This window comes from Hordeum vulgare, chromosome 3H (genome assembly GCF_904849725.1).
Source record: "Hordeum vulgare subsp. vulgare chromosome 3H, MorexV3_pseudomolecules_assembly, whole genome shotgun sequence".
NCBI lineage: Eukaryota > Viridiplantae > Streptophyta > Magnoliopsida > Poales > Poaceae > Hordeum > Hordeum vulgare.
Window position 1 is genome coordinate 386,120,460 of NC_058520.1, and position 16,216 is coordinate 386,136,675.

The following is a 16,216-nucleotide window of genomic DNA, read 5'->3' on the forward strand; positions in this document are numbered from 1 at the left end:
GTTCTTGTGCTACATCTAGCCTTAGAACTGTCTCTGTTGCCATATGGAACTGGAGCTTGGCATCACTGAAGAAAGCTTTGCTCCAGATTTTTAGGTCGCTGGCAGTGCGTACCATCTTAGTGTTCAGCCTTTGGAAGGTGTTGGTGTCTTGTACTGGCCTACTCCATACTCTAGCGACCGTGTCGTGGAATCTGGGGAAAGCCGGCCAGAAGTTTTCAAATCTGAAGATCGCCGCCCTAGGTACCGTGCTGGTGTCGGCTAGGATCAGAGGACAGTTATCACAGGTGGCCGAGGCTGCCGCGTGAAGAGAAGCCGATGGAAACAGTCCTTCCCATGCTTGGTTGCAGAAGAACTTGTCTATGCTCATCTGTGTGGGATTTCGACGCTCGTTGCTCCAGGTGTATCTATGGTTGTTGCATCTGATCTCTCTCAACCCTGCCGTATCTAATGCTGATCTGAATCGGCCCATAAGCCTGCGATTCAGATTGAGGTTGTTTTTGTCCCGTGCCTCGTAAATGAGGTTAAAGTCTCCGTTGATAAGCCATGGCTCTAATGCGGGCGGAGCAGATCGAGAGATCTCCAAGAGAAATCTATCCTTTCTTGTGTCGTCCGCCGGCCCGTAGACCGTTGATAGCCAGAAGCTATCGCTTTGGCCAAGCAGACAGACCTTAGCCGTGATTGCAAACTCTCCTATGGCGTGGGAGGTTACGGTAGCAAGGTCTTTGTTCCATAGTATGGCGGCTCCCCCGCTAGTGCCGATCGCCGGGAGCGCTATACAGCCGGAGAGGGCTTGTCCTCCTAATTCGCGAACTAATTCCGGAGACCAAGTAGAGATCTTTGTCTCCTGTAGACATAGTATGGCGGCACGGTGTGCTGCTGCTATCTCCGCTACGGATGCCCGCTTTGCCGTGTTGTTTAGGCCTCGAACGTTCCAACACATGATCAGGCTTAGTGGTTCACTCATGGAGAAACAATGGCATACTACGGTGGCAAACTCTACTTGGCCTCGGGCCCATAACGAACACCGCCAACTTAGCAAGGGATCGCTGGCACCCACCCTTAGGCCCAAAAGTGTGCCAGCGACGATGAACAGCTAACCCTCTATCCTGAGAACTAGAAATGAAACCTAACTCTAGCCGATCTGCGACCGGCCGCCACCGTAAGCTGTTAATCAAGATTACTACCATGATCACACTATGGCCTGCTCGGCGATCCCATCAGAGCCAGCCATCCGCGCCATGACCCGAAGCGCCTCACCGTCCAGGCGAGTGAGCTTGGCGATGATCGTGATGTCGCTGTTTGTTAGAGGTTCCTTGAACCGGTGCAGTAGTGCTTTCGCCACTTCTGCCGTCATGTTCTCCTTTGGCCCTAGAAGCCCCAGCTCCTTCACGATGCGGAGGGAGGCTCTCTTCGCCACCGGTACTGTCGAGCCGGCCGCCGCCTGCCTGGCACTATGGTGAGTAGGTGCCGAAATGGCCCTGTTCTTTGGAGGCGCTGCCGAGCGCCGCGGAGCCGATGTGGGGCGGTCCAGCGGCGGCGGCTCGGGAGCACGGAAGAGGGAGGCCGTCGAGGCAGCGCCTCTTGGAGCAGCTATCTCTAGCTGGCAGACCATGCTGGTCACTGCTCCCAACTGCACCTCGAGAGTCCTAGCCGCCAAGGGAGTGGCCTTGTTGAACTGGCCAAAATCTAATACCGAGGCCGAGAGCGTGGGGCTGAAGGCGTCTAGCTGCAGGGCCTCTCCCGGCGTCCTGTCCAGTGCCTCCTTGTCGAACTCCAGCGGTTCCGCGAGCACAGCCTCTGCCGCCACGTGCACGTCCGCCGCTAGCCCGTCGACAGCAGTGGGGGCCAGCAGTGGCTTTTTTGCTGATCTGAAGAAGTCGTCTACTAGGTCTTTTCCCCTGCTGCCGCGATCGGCAACCGAGAGCACTTCGGCCATGGGGGCCTCCCGGGCTGGGGGTGGCGGGAGAGGCCTGGAACGGCCCCTCTGCGTCGGCTGGCGCGACGACCCCGAGCCCCTCCTGTCGCCGCGACGGCGAGCCGAGGTCTCCCTCTGCCGACGGCGCGACGGGCGGGGCCTGCTGCGCTCGCGAGTGGTCGCGGCAGGCCCAGGCTGAGCCGCGGGGCGACCGCGGCGAAGCAGCACGTCCTTCCACGAACGGTGGCCACCGGCCCCGTTGCCGCCGTTGTCCTCGCCATCTTGGTGTCTCAACTGGCCTCCCCGCGGCAGGCCGCGGCAGCCCAGACTAGCGACAGGCGCTCGCTTCAGACGAGGGTGTCTGTCGGGCCTTTGGCCGCCCTCCACTCCCATCGTCCAGGGAGCAGAGGATACTGCCGGGAATGGACTGGAATCGTCGTCCGAGCCAGAGGACGGGATCCCGCTCTGGCGGGAGTGGGAAGAGCGGGGAGAGGGAGGTGCCCAGTCCTCGACTCTGTCCACGTGTATGAGCATCTCATAGTCGGTTGTGGCTGGTGGCGGAGCTACCCTCCTGTCGGGCGGGGAGAAGCCCTCCATCTCTTCGACGCGGCCCGCCCCCCTCGGCAGCACCCCGAGCGAGTGCCTAGTGGGGATGTTGGCGACGTCGTTCGTCCAAACCCAGCAGGCAAAGTTTTTGGTGTGTCCGCGCTCGAGCGTCCTACTGTCGAGGCGGTCCACCCTAACTCTCTTCCCGAGGATCTCCTCCGCCCCGTTGACGGACCAGAACTGCATCGGCACCCCCTCGATAACGACACGGACGTGCAGCAGCAGGGCGTCGAACGACGTGTGGTCGTGCTCGTGCCAGGAGGCAATGGAGAAGGAGGCGTCGTCCACCCTGATAGTGCCACGGCGCACGGCATTGCCCTGGTGCGCCGGCTGCGTGAAGATGACGAAGAAATGCTCTGGATGGTGCGCCGTCACCCGGAGAGAGTGCGCCGGGACCGCGAGCTGGGCCTCCAGAGCTCCGGGGACCGCCATGGGGGACGAGGCGTTAACCCCGTCGGCGGCAGAGAGCATGACGATGTGGTTGCGCAAGAAAAAGACCGCTTGGTCCACCTCCGGGGAGGGGATGGTCACGGAGCGGCTGATCCTATGCCGGCGCGCGGGATCGACGTCGAGAAGCATGGCTTGAGCCATCGGACCCACGGCGAGAGTGGAGTGTGGAGGGGGAAACCTAACACGGGCTTGCAGGGGTTGCCCCGGAGGACATGGCCCCAACCTCGACCTAACAGCGGCGGACGCTGGTACTGCGCCGGATCTCTGAGGGCAGAGTTGGCCGACGTGCCCGGCCCGACGGCAGATAATGCAGTGGATGGGATCCCTACACTCTGCTAAGCGGTGGCGTTTGCTCAGGCAACGAAAGCAGCGGCCGCGGAACTAGGATAAAAAGAGCTCGCGTTTCCTCTAAGCCTTAGCTACGCCGTCGTGGGCCGACCGATGTGTTCCAGGAAGCCACACAGTGACCGGCGGTCCCGCAGGAGTGCTACGAGGTCTACGGCTACTCACCTGTGTCCATGAAGCGTCCATTCCCGAAGAGGAAATCCGCGGCTCCGGGGATCGGGACGGCGCAACTATGATGGAGCGGAGCCTTGTCGCCTGACGCGCCGCAGGACCCGGCTGTCTATCCGACTTGACGACCGGCGGAGACGGCGAAGTAGACAACCGCCTCGGCGCGCGTGGTGACTGCGAGGGACCCGACCGGCCTTCCGGGCAGACTGAAGTCCCCCTCGCGGCCGCAGACGGACCAACGGACTGTGGCCTACGCCCCGTGGCCTCGTGGCCGGAGCCCTCCTCCCGCAGCAGGATCCGCGACGAGGGGACGGGATCGGGATCTGGCGACGACCGCGATGGCGATGCTAGAGACGGACCGACGGGCCGAGGGGCACGCGCGGGGTTGGCGCGCGAGGGACTGCTGGATCCGGAGGGAGACCTGCGGGACATTAATGTCGGGGAGGTGGCCGCCGCGGCCGGAGCGGCCCGCGGCGCGGAGGAGAGGGTGGCTAGCTAGCTATGTTGGTGCTGCCTCTCGTAACCTGTACTACCACCGGCCAGAGCAACATGTAACCAATCTATCTATCTCTCCATGCGTGCAGCTGGAGCTGGAAAGACAAGCCGATCCTTTCTTTTAAACACCTTTGAACCACGCCATTTGGCTAGCTTCTTGGCCTGAGAGCATCTCCAACAGGCGCGCTATACAAGCGTCGCGCCGTAAAAAAGGCAGTTTTAGCGCGCGCGCAACGCGGCGGCACCTCCAGCGGGCGCGCAAAAACGGCGCGCGCGCCATTTCCAGTTCACCGCGCTGGCCGAAACGCAATCCCGCGCCCATTATTTGCTGCGCCGGCTACCGCGCGCGCAACTCTCCCGCGCTCGCTCCTGCTCTCTCCTGCGCTCGCTCCTGCACTCTCGCGACCGCGCCGCCGCCCCCATCCGACCGCGCCGCCGCCGCCGCTCGCGCCCCCGGCGACCGTTCAACGCTTCCCCGGCCTATCCCCGCGCTGCCGTCGCCGCCCGCGCCCGCCGGCGACCACTCAAGCGCTTCCCCGGCCTGTCTCCGCTGCGGCCGCCGCCCGCGCCCCCCGGCGACCGTTCAGGCGCTTCCCCGGCCTCCCCGCGCCGCCGCGCTTCCGCCCCACCCCCTCCTAGTCCGGCCGGCCCTCGCGCGCCTCCGACGTCCGAGGAACAGCGCCCGAGCGCTCGCTGTCGCGCCGCACCCGCAAGGTGTTCGACAAAACGCCTACAAGGTATGTATTGCTCCAAACTTATGTATTTGGTGCATGTTTTGAATTGTAGTTTTTATTGTATAGTATTGTACATTGTAGATTAGTTCGTCGTATGATTCTTCCGAAGAAGAATTTGATATGGAAGAGGAGGAGGATCTTGCAATGATCATAGCTATGCATATCAATAAAAAACCGAAGCATGGTGGTTCGGTTATGGGTCGGGAAAAAAATTGGAGAGATAGGATTGATGCCCATAACAGATTGATGAAGAACTATTTCGTGGAGAATCCCACATACCCGGAGTCGTATTTTCGTCGCCGGTTTAGGATGAGCACAGACTTGTTCAAACGCATTGCATAGAAACTAGCGAGCCATGACCGGTTTTTCCAGCAAAGGAGGAATGCCGCTGGAGAGCTCGGGCATAGCACCTTTCTCAAGGTGACAGCCGCTTTGCGTATGTTGGCATACGGTATCCCGGCTGATCTAGTTGATGATCACTTGGCTATGGGTGACGACCGGCTAGATTTTGGGATCAAAAAATGCTTTGGTACATCATGCACGCTTGTGTGATCATGCACAACATGATCATCGAGAATGAGCGTGGCCAAGATTTAGACTACTCATAGTATGAGCTCTTGGGACATCCCGTGCGAGTGCGACGGAGGGCTAAAAGGGTAGCCCGTTTTGTTGCCTCGTATCATGTCATTCGGCGTCCCGCAACACACAATGATCTTTAGAAGGATCTGATTGAAGAGTGGTGGGCATGGCATGGACGACAAAGAGCATGATTTGATTGCATTATTTGTATTGTATTGTTCATAAACTATTGGTTGTGTTTATTGCATTATTTGTTGTACTGAACGATAAACTATTTGTTTGAGTTGTAATAACTATTTATTGTTGATTTATTTTGTTTGTTTGATCGTTTTTTTCCTATTTTTTGAAATGTATATGTGGTTTGCGCGTGCTGCGCACGCTGCATTTTTGGACACTGCTGGAGCGGCGCGCGCGCTGCATTATAGCGCGGCTGTTGGAGCCAGCGCCTATCCCTGTGCTAAACCAGCGCGCGCCGGCTGTAAATACATTTTTTAAACGCGGCGCGAAGCGCGGCTGTTGGAGATGCTCTCAATGATACCACACACCACCAGCCAACTTATTTTCAAAGGGGAGTTTATGGAGGCATCGGGCAAACACATCCATTGCCAGCGTGCTCAAATCCTTATACGAAATCGTGTACGACATCTACAACACTAACCAAAACGATTCAATACTAACCCAAAAAAATCAAAATTCAGGGGAAACAATAAATTTCCAAACCGGGAAATGTCAGAGCAATGCACCCTACTACTTGTCGAATCATCAGAGTCAGAGTCAAATGACGTCTCTCCATTATCCCATGATGACAAGGTCACGCCATACAAGAGGTACCACATGAGACAACATATCTACTATGCGGGAGAGAGGGAGAGTGCGAGAGCGAGAGCCGTGACTGAGAAACTGAGCTGCTGACTGAGACAAAACAATATAAACACACAACATTACATTCACCATGGAGACACCAAATGAGTGACTGAACTAAAATTGCATAGGCACGGGGGTATCAACAACATTATAACAGCTGCTAAGTGCGGCACCAGCTTCACGAACACGTTTGATGTGGTTGCCAGCAAGCACGATGTTATTTGCCGATGACCTTCTCATGCGAGACGCGTAGCGCTATAAAATTTCTTGTATCAAAACGCATCTTAGGATTTATAGCCGAACGCCTCAAATCGATCTCAAACGTCCAAGCAATCGATCTGATAAAAAAACAATCTATCCAGACGTCTCAAACTAACCTTAAACACCGGGGCTGACCCACATCCTAATATTCAGCCCAAATATTAAACGGATATGAAATGAGGAAAAAATTTGTGCTTTGACCTAAACTCGAAAGAAAACCCAGATTTGACCTCCGTTTGAAAAAAAAATCGGATCTAACCTCTTTAGGTGACGCGAACGTCCCTGGCGTCTGGGTTGCACGGGAGACGCCAGGGACCATGGCGTTTGGTAGGGGGCCGCTCGATCTGCTCCGTCGTTGACCAGATGACGTGGCAAATGGGCCAGAAGCCAGGGGCCATGGCGTCTGGTCCCCTAGACCCAAACGCGAGGAACCCCGGCGTTTGGCTCGGGTAACTTAAGTGGCGGACTGACCCACCCACCCACCCATCTTCTTCCTCCACCCCAAACTCGAGAAACAGATCTCTCTCTCTCTCTCGCCCCCTCTTCCCCTCACCCCCCTCCCCTTGATCTACTCCCTCCTCCACCAAAATTCATAGACTGTATCCGCCAAAGCTTTCTTGAGGTAATCTCCCCCAATCCCTTCAAAAAAAATTGTTTCAACATCTTATTTTGATAGTATTTTTGAATATTAGTTTATGTTAGATTAGATGATTTTGTCTTAGTATTAGGGATTGTTTTGTAGTTGTTAGATGATGTAGTTCTTATATGTTAGATGATGTATTAGGTTAGGTGATATAGTTTTGTAGGGATGTATTAGATTAGGTTGGGTTATATGTTAGATGATGTATTAGATTAGGTGATTTTGTCTTAGTATTAGGGATTGTTTATGATGTAGTTCTTATAAGTTAGATGATGTATCAGGGATTGTTTTGTAGTTGTCTTAGTAGTGTTAGATGTATGTATATGTTATTTTTTTGTAGTTGTTAGATGTTAGATGTATATGTGTAGGAAAATTTTATTAGATGATATAGTTGTTAGATGTATGTATATGTATAGTTGTTAGATGTATTCTTTTGTGTTGTTGAATATGTTATATAAGTGTAGGATGATGTATATGATATATATGTGTAGGTGTATGTATTTGCCTTTGGTTATTTTTTTACAAAAGAGATGATGAAATTCGATGTACGTTATTTTTTCATAGGATGGTGGATGATAATGGCCCTTGGTATGATGGGTTAATAGAAGAGTTTGACAGAGAGCACCGTGGTCGTGCAATTGAGAATCGTAAGGTAAGAAGACTTAATCGAAGACTTGTCAATTATTAGTGTTTTTTATGTGTGTTTGTCGTACTCATAAGAAGCTCACATTCTTTGTACAATGTAGTTGCGATGCGCATGAGGGGTCATGGTGCAAATGACTTTCCATATGACGTGCGATACGAGCCCTACATTGCAAGATTGGGTCTGCTGCCCATTGTGTTGCAATTCAAGAGGAACCCACCACCGGCGAACCATGCAGCGCTCACCGCACTGATGGATCATTGGAGGCCCGAGACACACTCTTTTGACCTTGCTGATACGTCCCAAACGTATCTATAATTTTTACTTGTTCCATGATCTTTTAGGTGACATTGTTATATGTTTTGCTACACTTTTATATCCTTTTACACATATTTGGACTAACCTACTAACTCAGTGCACCCAGTGCCAGTTTCTGTTTGCTGGTATCTTTTTTGCAGGGGCTTTTACCCAATTTTCCGGAGCCCCAAAAATACCGAGAAAAATATATAAAAATCAACGTAACGGAAGCTTCCAGATCACCGAAGATGGGCCAGAGGGGGGCAGGGGGCTCCCAAACGACCACCCGGCAAGGCCTAGCCCCTGATCGCGCCCACAGGCCACTTGGGTGGGCCCCACCTCTTCTGACGCCCTCATTTGGCCTATATTTACACCTCTGCGAGGAAACCCTTCCATCACATCCAGAATCGCGAATTTCTCCATTGTTCCGCCGCCACAGCGCTTCCGAGATCGGGAGCGTCAAGAGACCTCTTCCCGGCACCCTACTGGAGGGAGGATTGACCTCCGGGAGTTTCTCCACCGCCATGGACGCTTCCCGGACGTGCCGTGAATAGTCCTCCTTGGACCATTAGTCCATGACCAATAGCTATGTGATGTCTTCTCTCCAATCTTGTGCTTCCATGATTAGCCCTTGTGAGCTGCCCTACATGATCAAGGCATTTATGTAATTTTCCTGCTATTCCTATGCTCGGCTTGTTGGGATCCGATGGATTATGACATTATGTTCATATTTTTATGAGTTATATATTTGATTATCCTTTTATATTATGTTTTTTAGTGATTCATGCATGTTCTCCGTTGTTTTGTATTGCTTTGGTTGAGTAGTAGATTGTAACTCCAAGAGGGAGCGTTATTCATGATTGTGGGTTCATGCTTCCTGATGTCTAGCTGGAGTGACAGAACCATGAGACTAGGGGATGTGATGTTGCCACCAGGGAGAAAACAACGGTGCTTGTGACCACGGTTGCAAGGATTATTTACCTTACGCATAGTTTGTTAATGCAGTTGTCCGTTGCTTTGAGTTTACACTTTGGGTGAGGCTTGCAACTTAATACAGCGTGATGTTCTGGATAGATATCTCAAGGTGGATGATTAGCAAGTAGATGCTGATGAATAAACGGTCTACTTGTCTTGGCATACTGCCCATTACTATTGAGCCTCTAACTTTCAAGTAGCATAATTAGCATTACGGTGCGTTCATAATTCTGTCAATTGCCCAGCTGTAATTTTTTTACCCAAGCATAGTTGTTTATCGTCTTTTGGGAGAGAGACATCACTAGTGAACATTATGTGACTCCGGTCCATATCACCACCATTCCTTACACCTCCATCATTTACTGCTTTCATTTACTTTTCCGTTGCAATCACTATCACTTTTCCCGCTTGTGTTTTGATCATTTGCAAACTACAAGGCCGGAGAGATTGACAACCTCTCCGTACTTGTGGGGAGCAAATTTATTTGTGTGTGCGCAGGTCCACGTCTTCTGCTTGCGCCAGGGCATGGGACACCTACTTGTTGATCCTAGGAGTCCTCCTGGTTCGATAAACCTTACAGTCTCGGTGTAAGGGAAAACTTGCTGCTGACTACATCTCCACCTTGCACTTGGGGTAACCAACGAGGAGCGAGAAGTATATTCATCATCTCGTCATCAAGCAAGTTGTCTGGCGCCGTTGCCGGGGACTCTAGTCTTCAAGATAGGGGAGTTGCACACTATCTTTAACCTTTGCTTTTTAGTCTTGTTAGTTTGCTTTTCATGTTTGGCATGACTAGTTAGGATTAATGTAAAACAAAAAAAATATGAGAGAGCTTTATAAACTTTGTCTTAATCTAGGACATGAAGTGTTTGAGGAGAAAATTTAAAAACCTATGGAGCTTTATTCGTCCCCCAACTTTTGAAGAGAAAATTTTCTTAATGATTACCATGATGATAATGATTGCTTTACTCTCGCTATTTGTAATAAGAAAGATTTTGCTTATAAGAAGAGTAATGGTACTTTTATGCTTGTGGATCATGGAAATATTGAATTATGTGATACTTATATTGTTGAGTTTATTCCTGATCCCACTGAAAATTATATTGAGAAGGGAACATATGCTTATAGATACTTCAATAATATCAAGTTCCCTCTCTGTATGTTGAAGGTTTTGAAGCTACAATTGTTTTGCCTTCCTATGCTTATTGCTTTGTGCTTCAATGAATTATTCTATTGCAATATTCCTATGCATAGGAAGCATGTTAGACTTAAATGTGTTTGGTATTTGCTTCTTGATGCTCTCTTTTGTTCTACAACTTTTATTCCAATGAAAGCATCGTTAAAATCTTAAGCCTATCTTTATGGCTATAAAGAAAGAGCTCTAGTGAGACAACCCTTGTTATATTTCCTTTGAGATTTTACTTCCAGTTTTAGTGGTCTTGATGCTTGTTACTACTGTAGCAACATCATCGTATCTTTATTTTTAAGCTTTGTGCCAAGTTTTAGCCTCCGATTGCAAGAAAGTTCAAATGTGGTGACATCACTAGTGGAAAACGGGCCTTTGGCCTGGACCCTTTAGTCTCGGCCTCCCTCTGGGCCGGGACTAAAGGCCCGGCCACGTCGCCCGAAATCGCAATGCCGCCCACGAAGCTTTGGTCCCGCCCCGTAAGGAGCCTTTAGTCCTGGTTTGTGTCTCAAACCGGGACTAAAGGGCTACGCGGTGTGCAGCCCGCATGTGCGCCACCTTTAGTCCCGGTTTGTGTCTCAAACCGGGACTAAAGTCCTCTGCCTATATATAGCACAACCCCCCTCTCCCCTCTTCCTTGCATTTTTCTTGGATGGAAGAGTATGGGTGTGTGCTAGCTCTCCATTTTTTTGATGCACTAGAGGTGTTTGTTGAAATGTGTGTTAGAGCGATGCCGCTTCAGTTCATCGAACACAACTACGATATGAGATGCTCGAGCCACGCTTAAACCTCTTCCTCTTTATTTCTACTTATTCTAAAAGGTTAGCAACTATATTTCCTCGTTTAGACCGTGCGGTACTAATTTTTAGGGTCGTGATTGTATTTGATATACTGTCGTATAACGCAGATGAGCCATCCATGGATGTACGGTGATCGACGCACAGCCGCTTACAGAGAAGGCATGCATTCTTTTCGAGATGCAGCCGATGTGAACAAGCATGGTGGTGGCTATATGTTTTGTCCATGTGTTGAACGTCGGAATGAGAAGGATTACACTTCCTCAAGAGTCATTCAGAGCCACCTACTTCGGTCCGGTTTTATGTCGGGCTATAATGTTTGGACCAAGCACAAAGAAAGAGGGGTTATGATGGAAGACGACGATGAAGAAGAACAGAACGATGATGACAACTACCAATCTATGTTCCCTAAGTATGCTGATACCGCAATGGAAGACAATGAAGAAGAAGATCAGGATGAAGAAGGGAACCAGATGAGCCCGCTGATGATCTTGGCCGGGTCATTTCTGATGCATGGCGAAGTTGCGACACAGAAAAGGAGAGGTTGCAGTTCGAGCAGATGTTACAGGACCACAACAAATTGTTGTACCCAACTTGTGAAGATGGCTAGAAGAAGCTGGGTAGCACACTGGAATTGCTGAAGTGGAAGGCAGAGACCGGTGTGACTAACTCGTCATTCGAAAAGTTGCTGGTACTGATGAAGAAGATGCTTCCAAGAAAGAACGAATTTCCCGCCAGCACGTATGAAGCAAAGAAGCTTGTCTACCCTCTAGGATTAGATGTGCAGAAGATACATGCATGCCCTAATGACTGCGGTGAGAAGTACGAGAATATGGATAAATGCCCGGTATGCACTGCATTGCGGTATAAGATCAGAAAATATGACCCTGGTGATATTGAGGGCGAGACACCCTGGAAGAGGGTTCCTGCCAAGGTGATGTGGTATGCTCCTATAATACCACGGTTGAAACGTCTGTTCAGAAATAAAGATCATGCGAAGTTGTTGCGATGGCACATGGAAGATCGTATGAAGATGATAAGTTGAGGCACACCGCTGATGGTCGGCAGTGGAGAAAAATCGAGAGAGAGTTCCCGAGATTTGCAGCTGACGCAAGGAACTTATGGTTACGTCTGAGTACAGATGGCATGAATCCTTTTGGGGAGCAGAGTTGCAGTCACACCACCTGGCCCGTTACTCTATGTATCTACAACCTTCCTCCTTGGTTGTGCATGAAGCGGAAGTTCATTATGATGCCAGTGCTTATTCAAGGTCCAAAGCAACCCGGCAACGATATTGATGTGTACCTAAGGCCATTAGTTGATGAACTTTTACAGTTGTGGGCCGAACCAGGTGTACGTGTGTGGGACGAGCACAAACAAGAGGAATTTGACCTTCGAGCGTTTCTTTTCGTAACCATCAATGATTGGCGTGCTCTTAGTAACATTTCAGGACAGTCAAACAAGGGATACAATGCATGCACACACTGTTTGGATCAGACAGAAAGTATATATCTGGACAAATGTAGGAAGAATGTGTACCCGTACAATGGTCGTTTTCTTCCGCCCAAGCATCCCTTAAAGAAAAAAGGCAAGCATTTCAATGGCAAGGCAGAACCCCGGGGGAAGCCTATCATCCGTACTGGTGCTGAAGTATTTGATATGGTCAAAGATTTGAAAGTAATCTTTGGAAAGGGTCCTGGCAGCCAACCTGTTCCTAACGGCCCTGATAAGCGCGTACCCATGTGGAAGAAGAAATCTATATTTTGGGAGCTACCCTACTGGGAAGTCCATGAGGTCCACTCGGCAATCGACATGATGCACCTGACGAAGAATCTCTGCGTGAATATTCTAGGCTTCCTGGGCTTGTATGGGAAGTCAAAAGATACACCGGAAGCACGGGAAGACCAGGAACATCATAAAGGAAGAGATGGCATGCATCCAGGGCAGTTTCAAGGGCGTTCCAGCTACGCTCTTACTAAGGAAGATAAGGAAATCTTCTTTGAAGTCCTTTTCAGTATCAAGGTCCCGACTGGCTTCTCGTCGAATATAAAGGGAATCGTAAATATGAAAGACAAAAAATTCCAAAACCTAAAGTCTCATGATTGCCACGTGCTTATGACGCAATTGCTTCCGGTTGCATTGAGGGGAATTCTACCGAAAAATGTTTGCCTGGCAATTGTGAAGGTATGTGCATTCCTCAAAGCAATTTCTCAGAAGGTAATCGATCAAGAAAGTCTATCAGGGTTACAGATTGATGTGGTCCAATGTCTGGTCAGCTTTGAGTTGTTGTTCCCGCCATCCTTCTTCAATATAATGACACACCTCCTAGTTCACCTAGTCAAAGAGATTAGAATTTTCGGTCCTGTGTTTCTACACAATATGTTCCCCTTCGAAAGGTTCATGGGAGTCTTAAAGAAATATGTTCGTAACCATGCTAGGCCAGAAGGAAGCATCTCCAAGGGCTATGGAACAGAGGAGGTCATTGAGTTTTGTGTGGACTTTCTTCCTGACCTTAAGCCGATTGGTGTTCCTGAATCTCGGTATGAGGGTAGGCTGATAGGAAAAGGCACACTAGGAAGGAAAGCAAAAGTATGTATGGACGGGTATTCTTTCTCTCAAGCACACTACACGGTTCTACACAATTCCACCGTGGTGGCTCCGTATATCGTGAGACACAAGAATATTCTACGCTCCGAAAACCCGGGGAAGGCTGACTCTTGGATTAAAGGGGAACACGAGAAGACTTTCGGCAGTTGGTTGCAGACACATCTCATGAATGACGACACCGTTGGAGATCAGCTGTACTGTTTGGCCAGGCCACCATCTTCGACTATATGTACTTTCCAAGGGTATGAGATAAATGGGAATACATTTTACACGGTTGCCCCAGATAAAAAGAGCACCAACCAAAATAGTGGTGTCTGCTTTGATGCAACACACGAGGATGGGCACTCTTTAGAAACATATTACGGGTACATAGAGGAGATATGGGAACTTGACTATGGACCTACTTTTAAGATCCCTTTGTTTCGGTGCAAATGGGTGAAGCTGACAGGAGGCGGGGTAGTTGTAGACCAAAAGTACGGCATGACAACAGTGGATCTCAACAATATCGCGTACATGGACGAACCATTTGTCCTGGCCAATGATGTCGCTCAGGTTTTTATGTGAAGGACATGTGTACAAAAACGAGAAAAAGAAATCAGCAAAAGAAGATATCGTCTGATGAGCCAAAACGCCACATAGTTCTTTCAGGGAAAAGAAACATCGTGGGAGTAGATGACAAGACAGACATGTCAGTAGATTATAATAAGTTTCATGAAATTCCGCCCTTCAAAGTGAAAACTGACCCAAGCATCCAACTGAATGATGAAGTTCTCCATGGCTACGACCCAGAAGAACACAGAAATAATAGATAGGAATATTGGTGCAATAATGTAATAATGTCGTAGCCCTCTCAACTTTTTAACACATGCTATGTGGGTGAAATGATGATAGCATGCCAACTTTCAACATTTTCAGAGTTCATTTGTAGTGCTTTTCAATTTCAGGGTCAACTAGCTCAAAAAAATAAGTAAATGCACGAAGAATTCCAAATGAAGTCAGAAATTGTTGAAATTTTGTGATGTGCCTTTGAATGGTGCATTTTGAACACACAAAAAGTATGGAGTTCAAATAAGTTCAAAAAAACGAAACCCCTTTGTAAGAGATGAGTTCTCGTTCGAAACCCTGATACTTCGAGAGAGATTGTCCGTTTTGTACACGAAGTGCATCCAGTTTTTGTCGTAGCCCTCTGAAATTTTTAACACATGCTATGTGGGTGAAATTATGTTATCATGCCAACTTTCAACATTTTTAGAGTTCATTTGTAGTACTTTTCAATTTCAGGGTCAACTATCTCAAAAAAAATAAGTAAATGCACGAAGAATACCAAATGAAGTCAGAAATTGTTGAAATTTTGTGATGTGCCTTTAAATGGTGCATTTTGAACACACAAAAAGTATGGAGTTCAAATAAGTTCAAAAAAAAGAAATCCCTTTGTAAGAGATGAGTTCTCGTTCGAAACCGTGATACTTCGAGAGAGATTGTACGTTTTGTACACGAAGTGCATCCAGTTTTTGTCGTAGCCCTCTCAACTTTTTAACACATGCTATGTGGGTGAAATGATGATAGCATGCCAACTTTCAACATTTTTAGAGTTCATTTGTAGTGCTTTTCAATTTCAGGGTCAACTAGCTCAAAAAAAAAGTAAATGCACGAAGAATACCAAATGAAGTCAGAAATTGTTGAAATTTTGTGATGTGCCTTTGAATGGTGCATTTTGAACACACAAAAAGTATGGAGTTCAAATAAGTTCAAAAAAATGAAATCCCTTTGTAAGAGATGAGTTCTCGTTCAAAACCCTGATACTTCGAGAGAGATTGTCCGTTTTGTACACGAAGTGCATCCAGTTTTTGTTGTAGCCCTCTCAACTTTTTAACACATGCTATGTGGGTGAAATGATGATAGCATGCTGTCGGGACCCCGATCCTAAGCCATAGGAATCCAGCCTGTAACACATCGCATCCCTTTGTGGCCTCACGCACGGTTAACTCCACGGCTGCAGCCTTACCTTAGCCGGGACCGTTTGCGTCTTTTGACTCACGTATGCGATAGTGTCGCTAGCATTCCAATGTCAAAGAACCCGGATCGACATGTCTAGTCATAAACCAAAGTGGCAGTTCCGCACAAGGACAGGCATACATGACCCAACAAAGCAGGTGTCGGTCATCAACGAACATAGACGAGTCATAGCAAGCTACAAGGACTCCATTACGTCGCGTGACATTTCCCCCAAAGGGGACAGACACAGCAGCTAAGAAGGACACATGCCGGTCAACCAATGAGTCCGGAGCAGTAGTGAACTACCAAGGCTTGTTGGATCACAAAGGGGCATTTCCTTGTAAGGAGTGCTACTAAAGTTCACAACTAGGTGTTCGAACCCCATACATATCAAGTAAGACACACTTACGCATGGCATACCGATATGTATAGATACATCGATGGCATCACAACATAACCATAAACATACAAGCTTTATTTAAGAGGCTCGAAAGAGCCACACACATATTATTACACATTAAGGGTCTCACGACCCATAATAGCAGTCATACAATACAAGCCAGCGGAAGAGTTATAAACTGTCTGGGTACAGACAGAGCAACTGGAAGGCACATGGCCTGACTATACTACAAAGCCGACGTAGGGCCAGATCGTAGCTG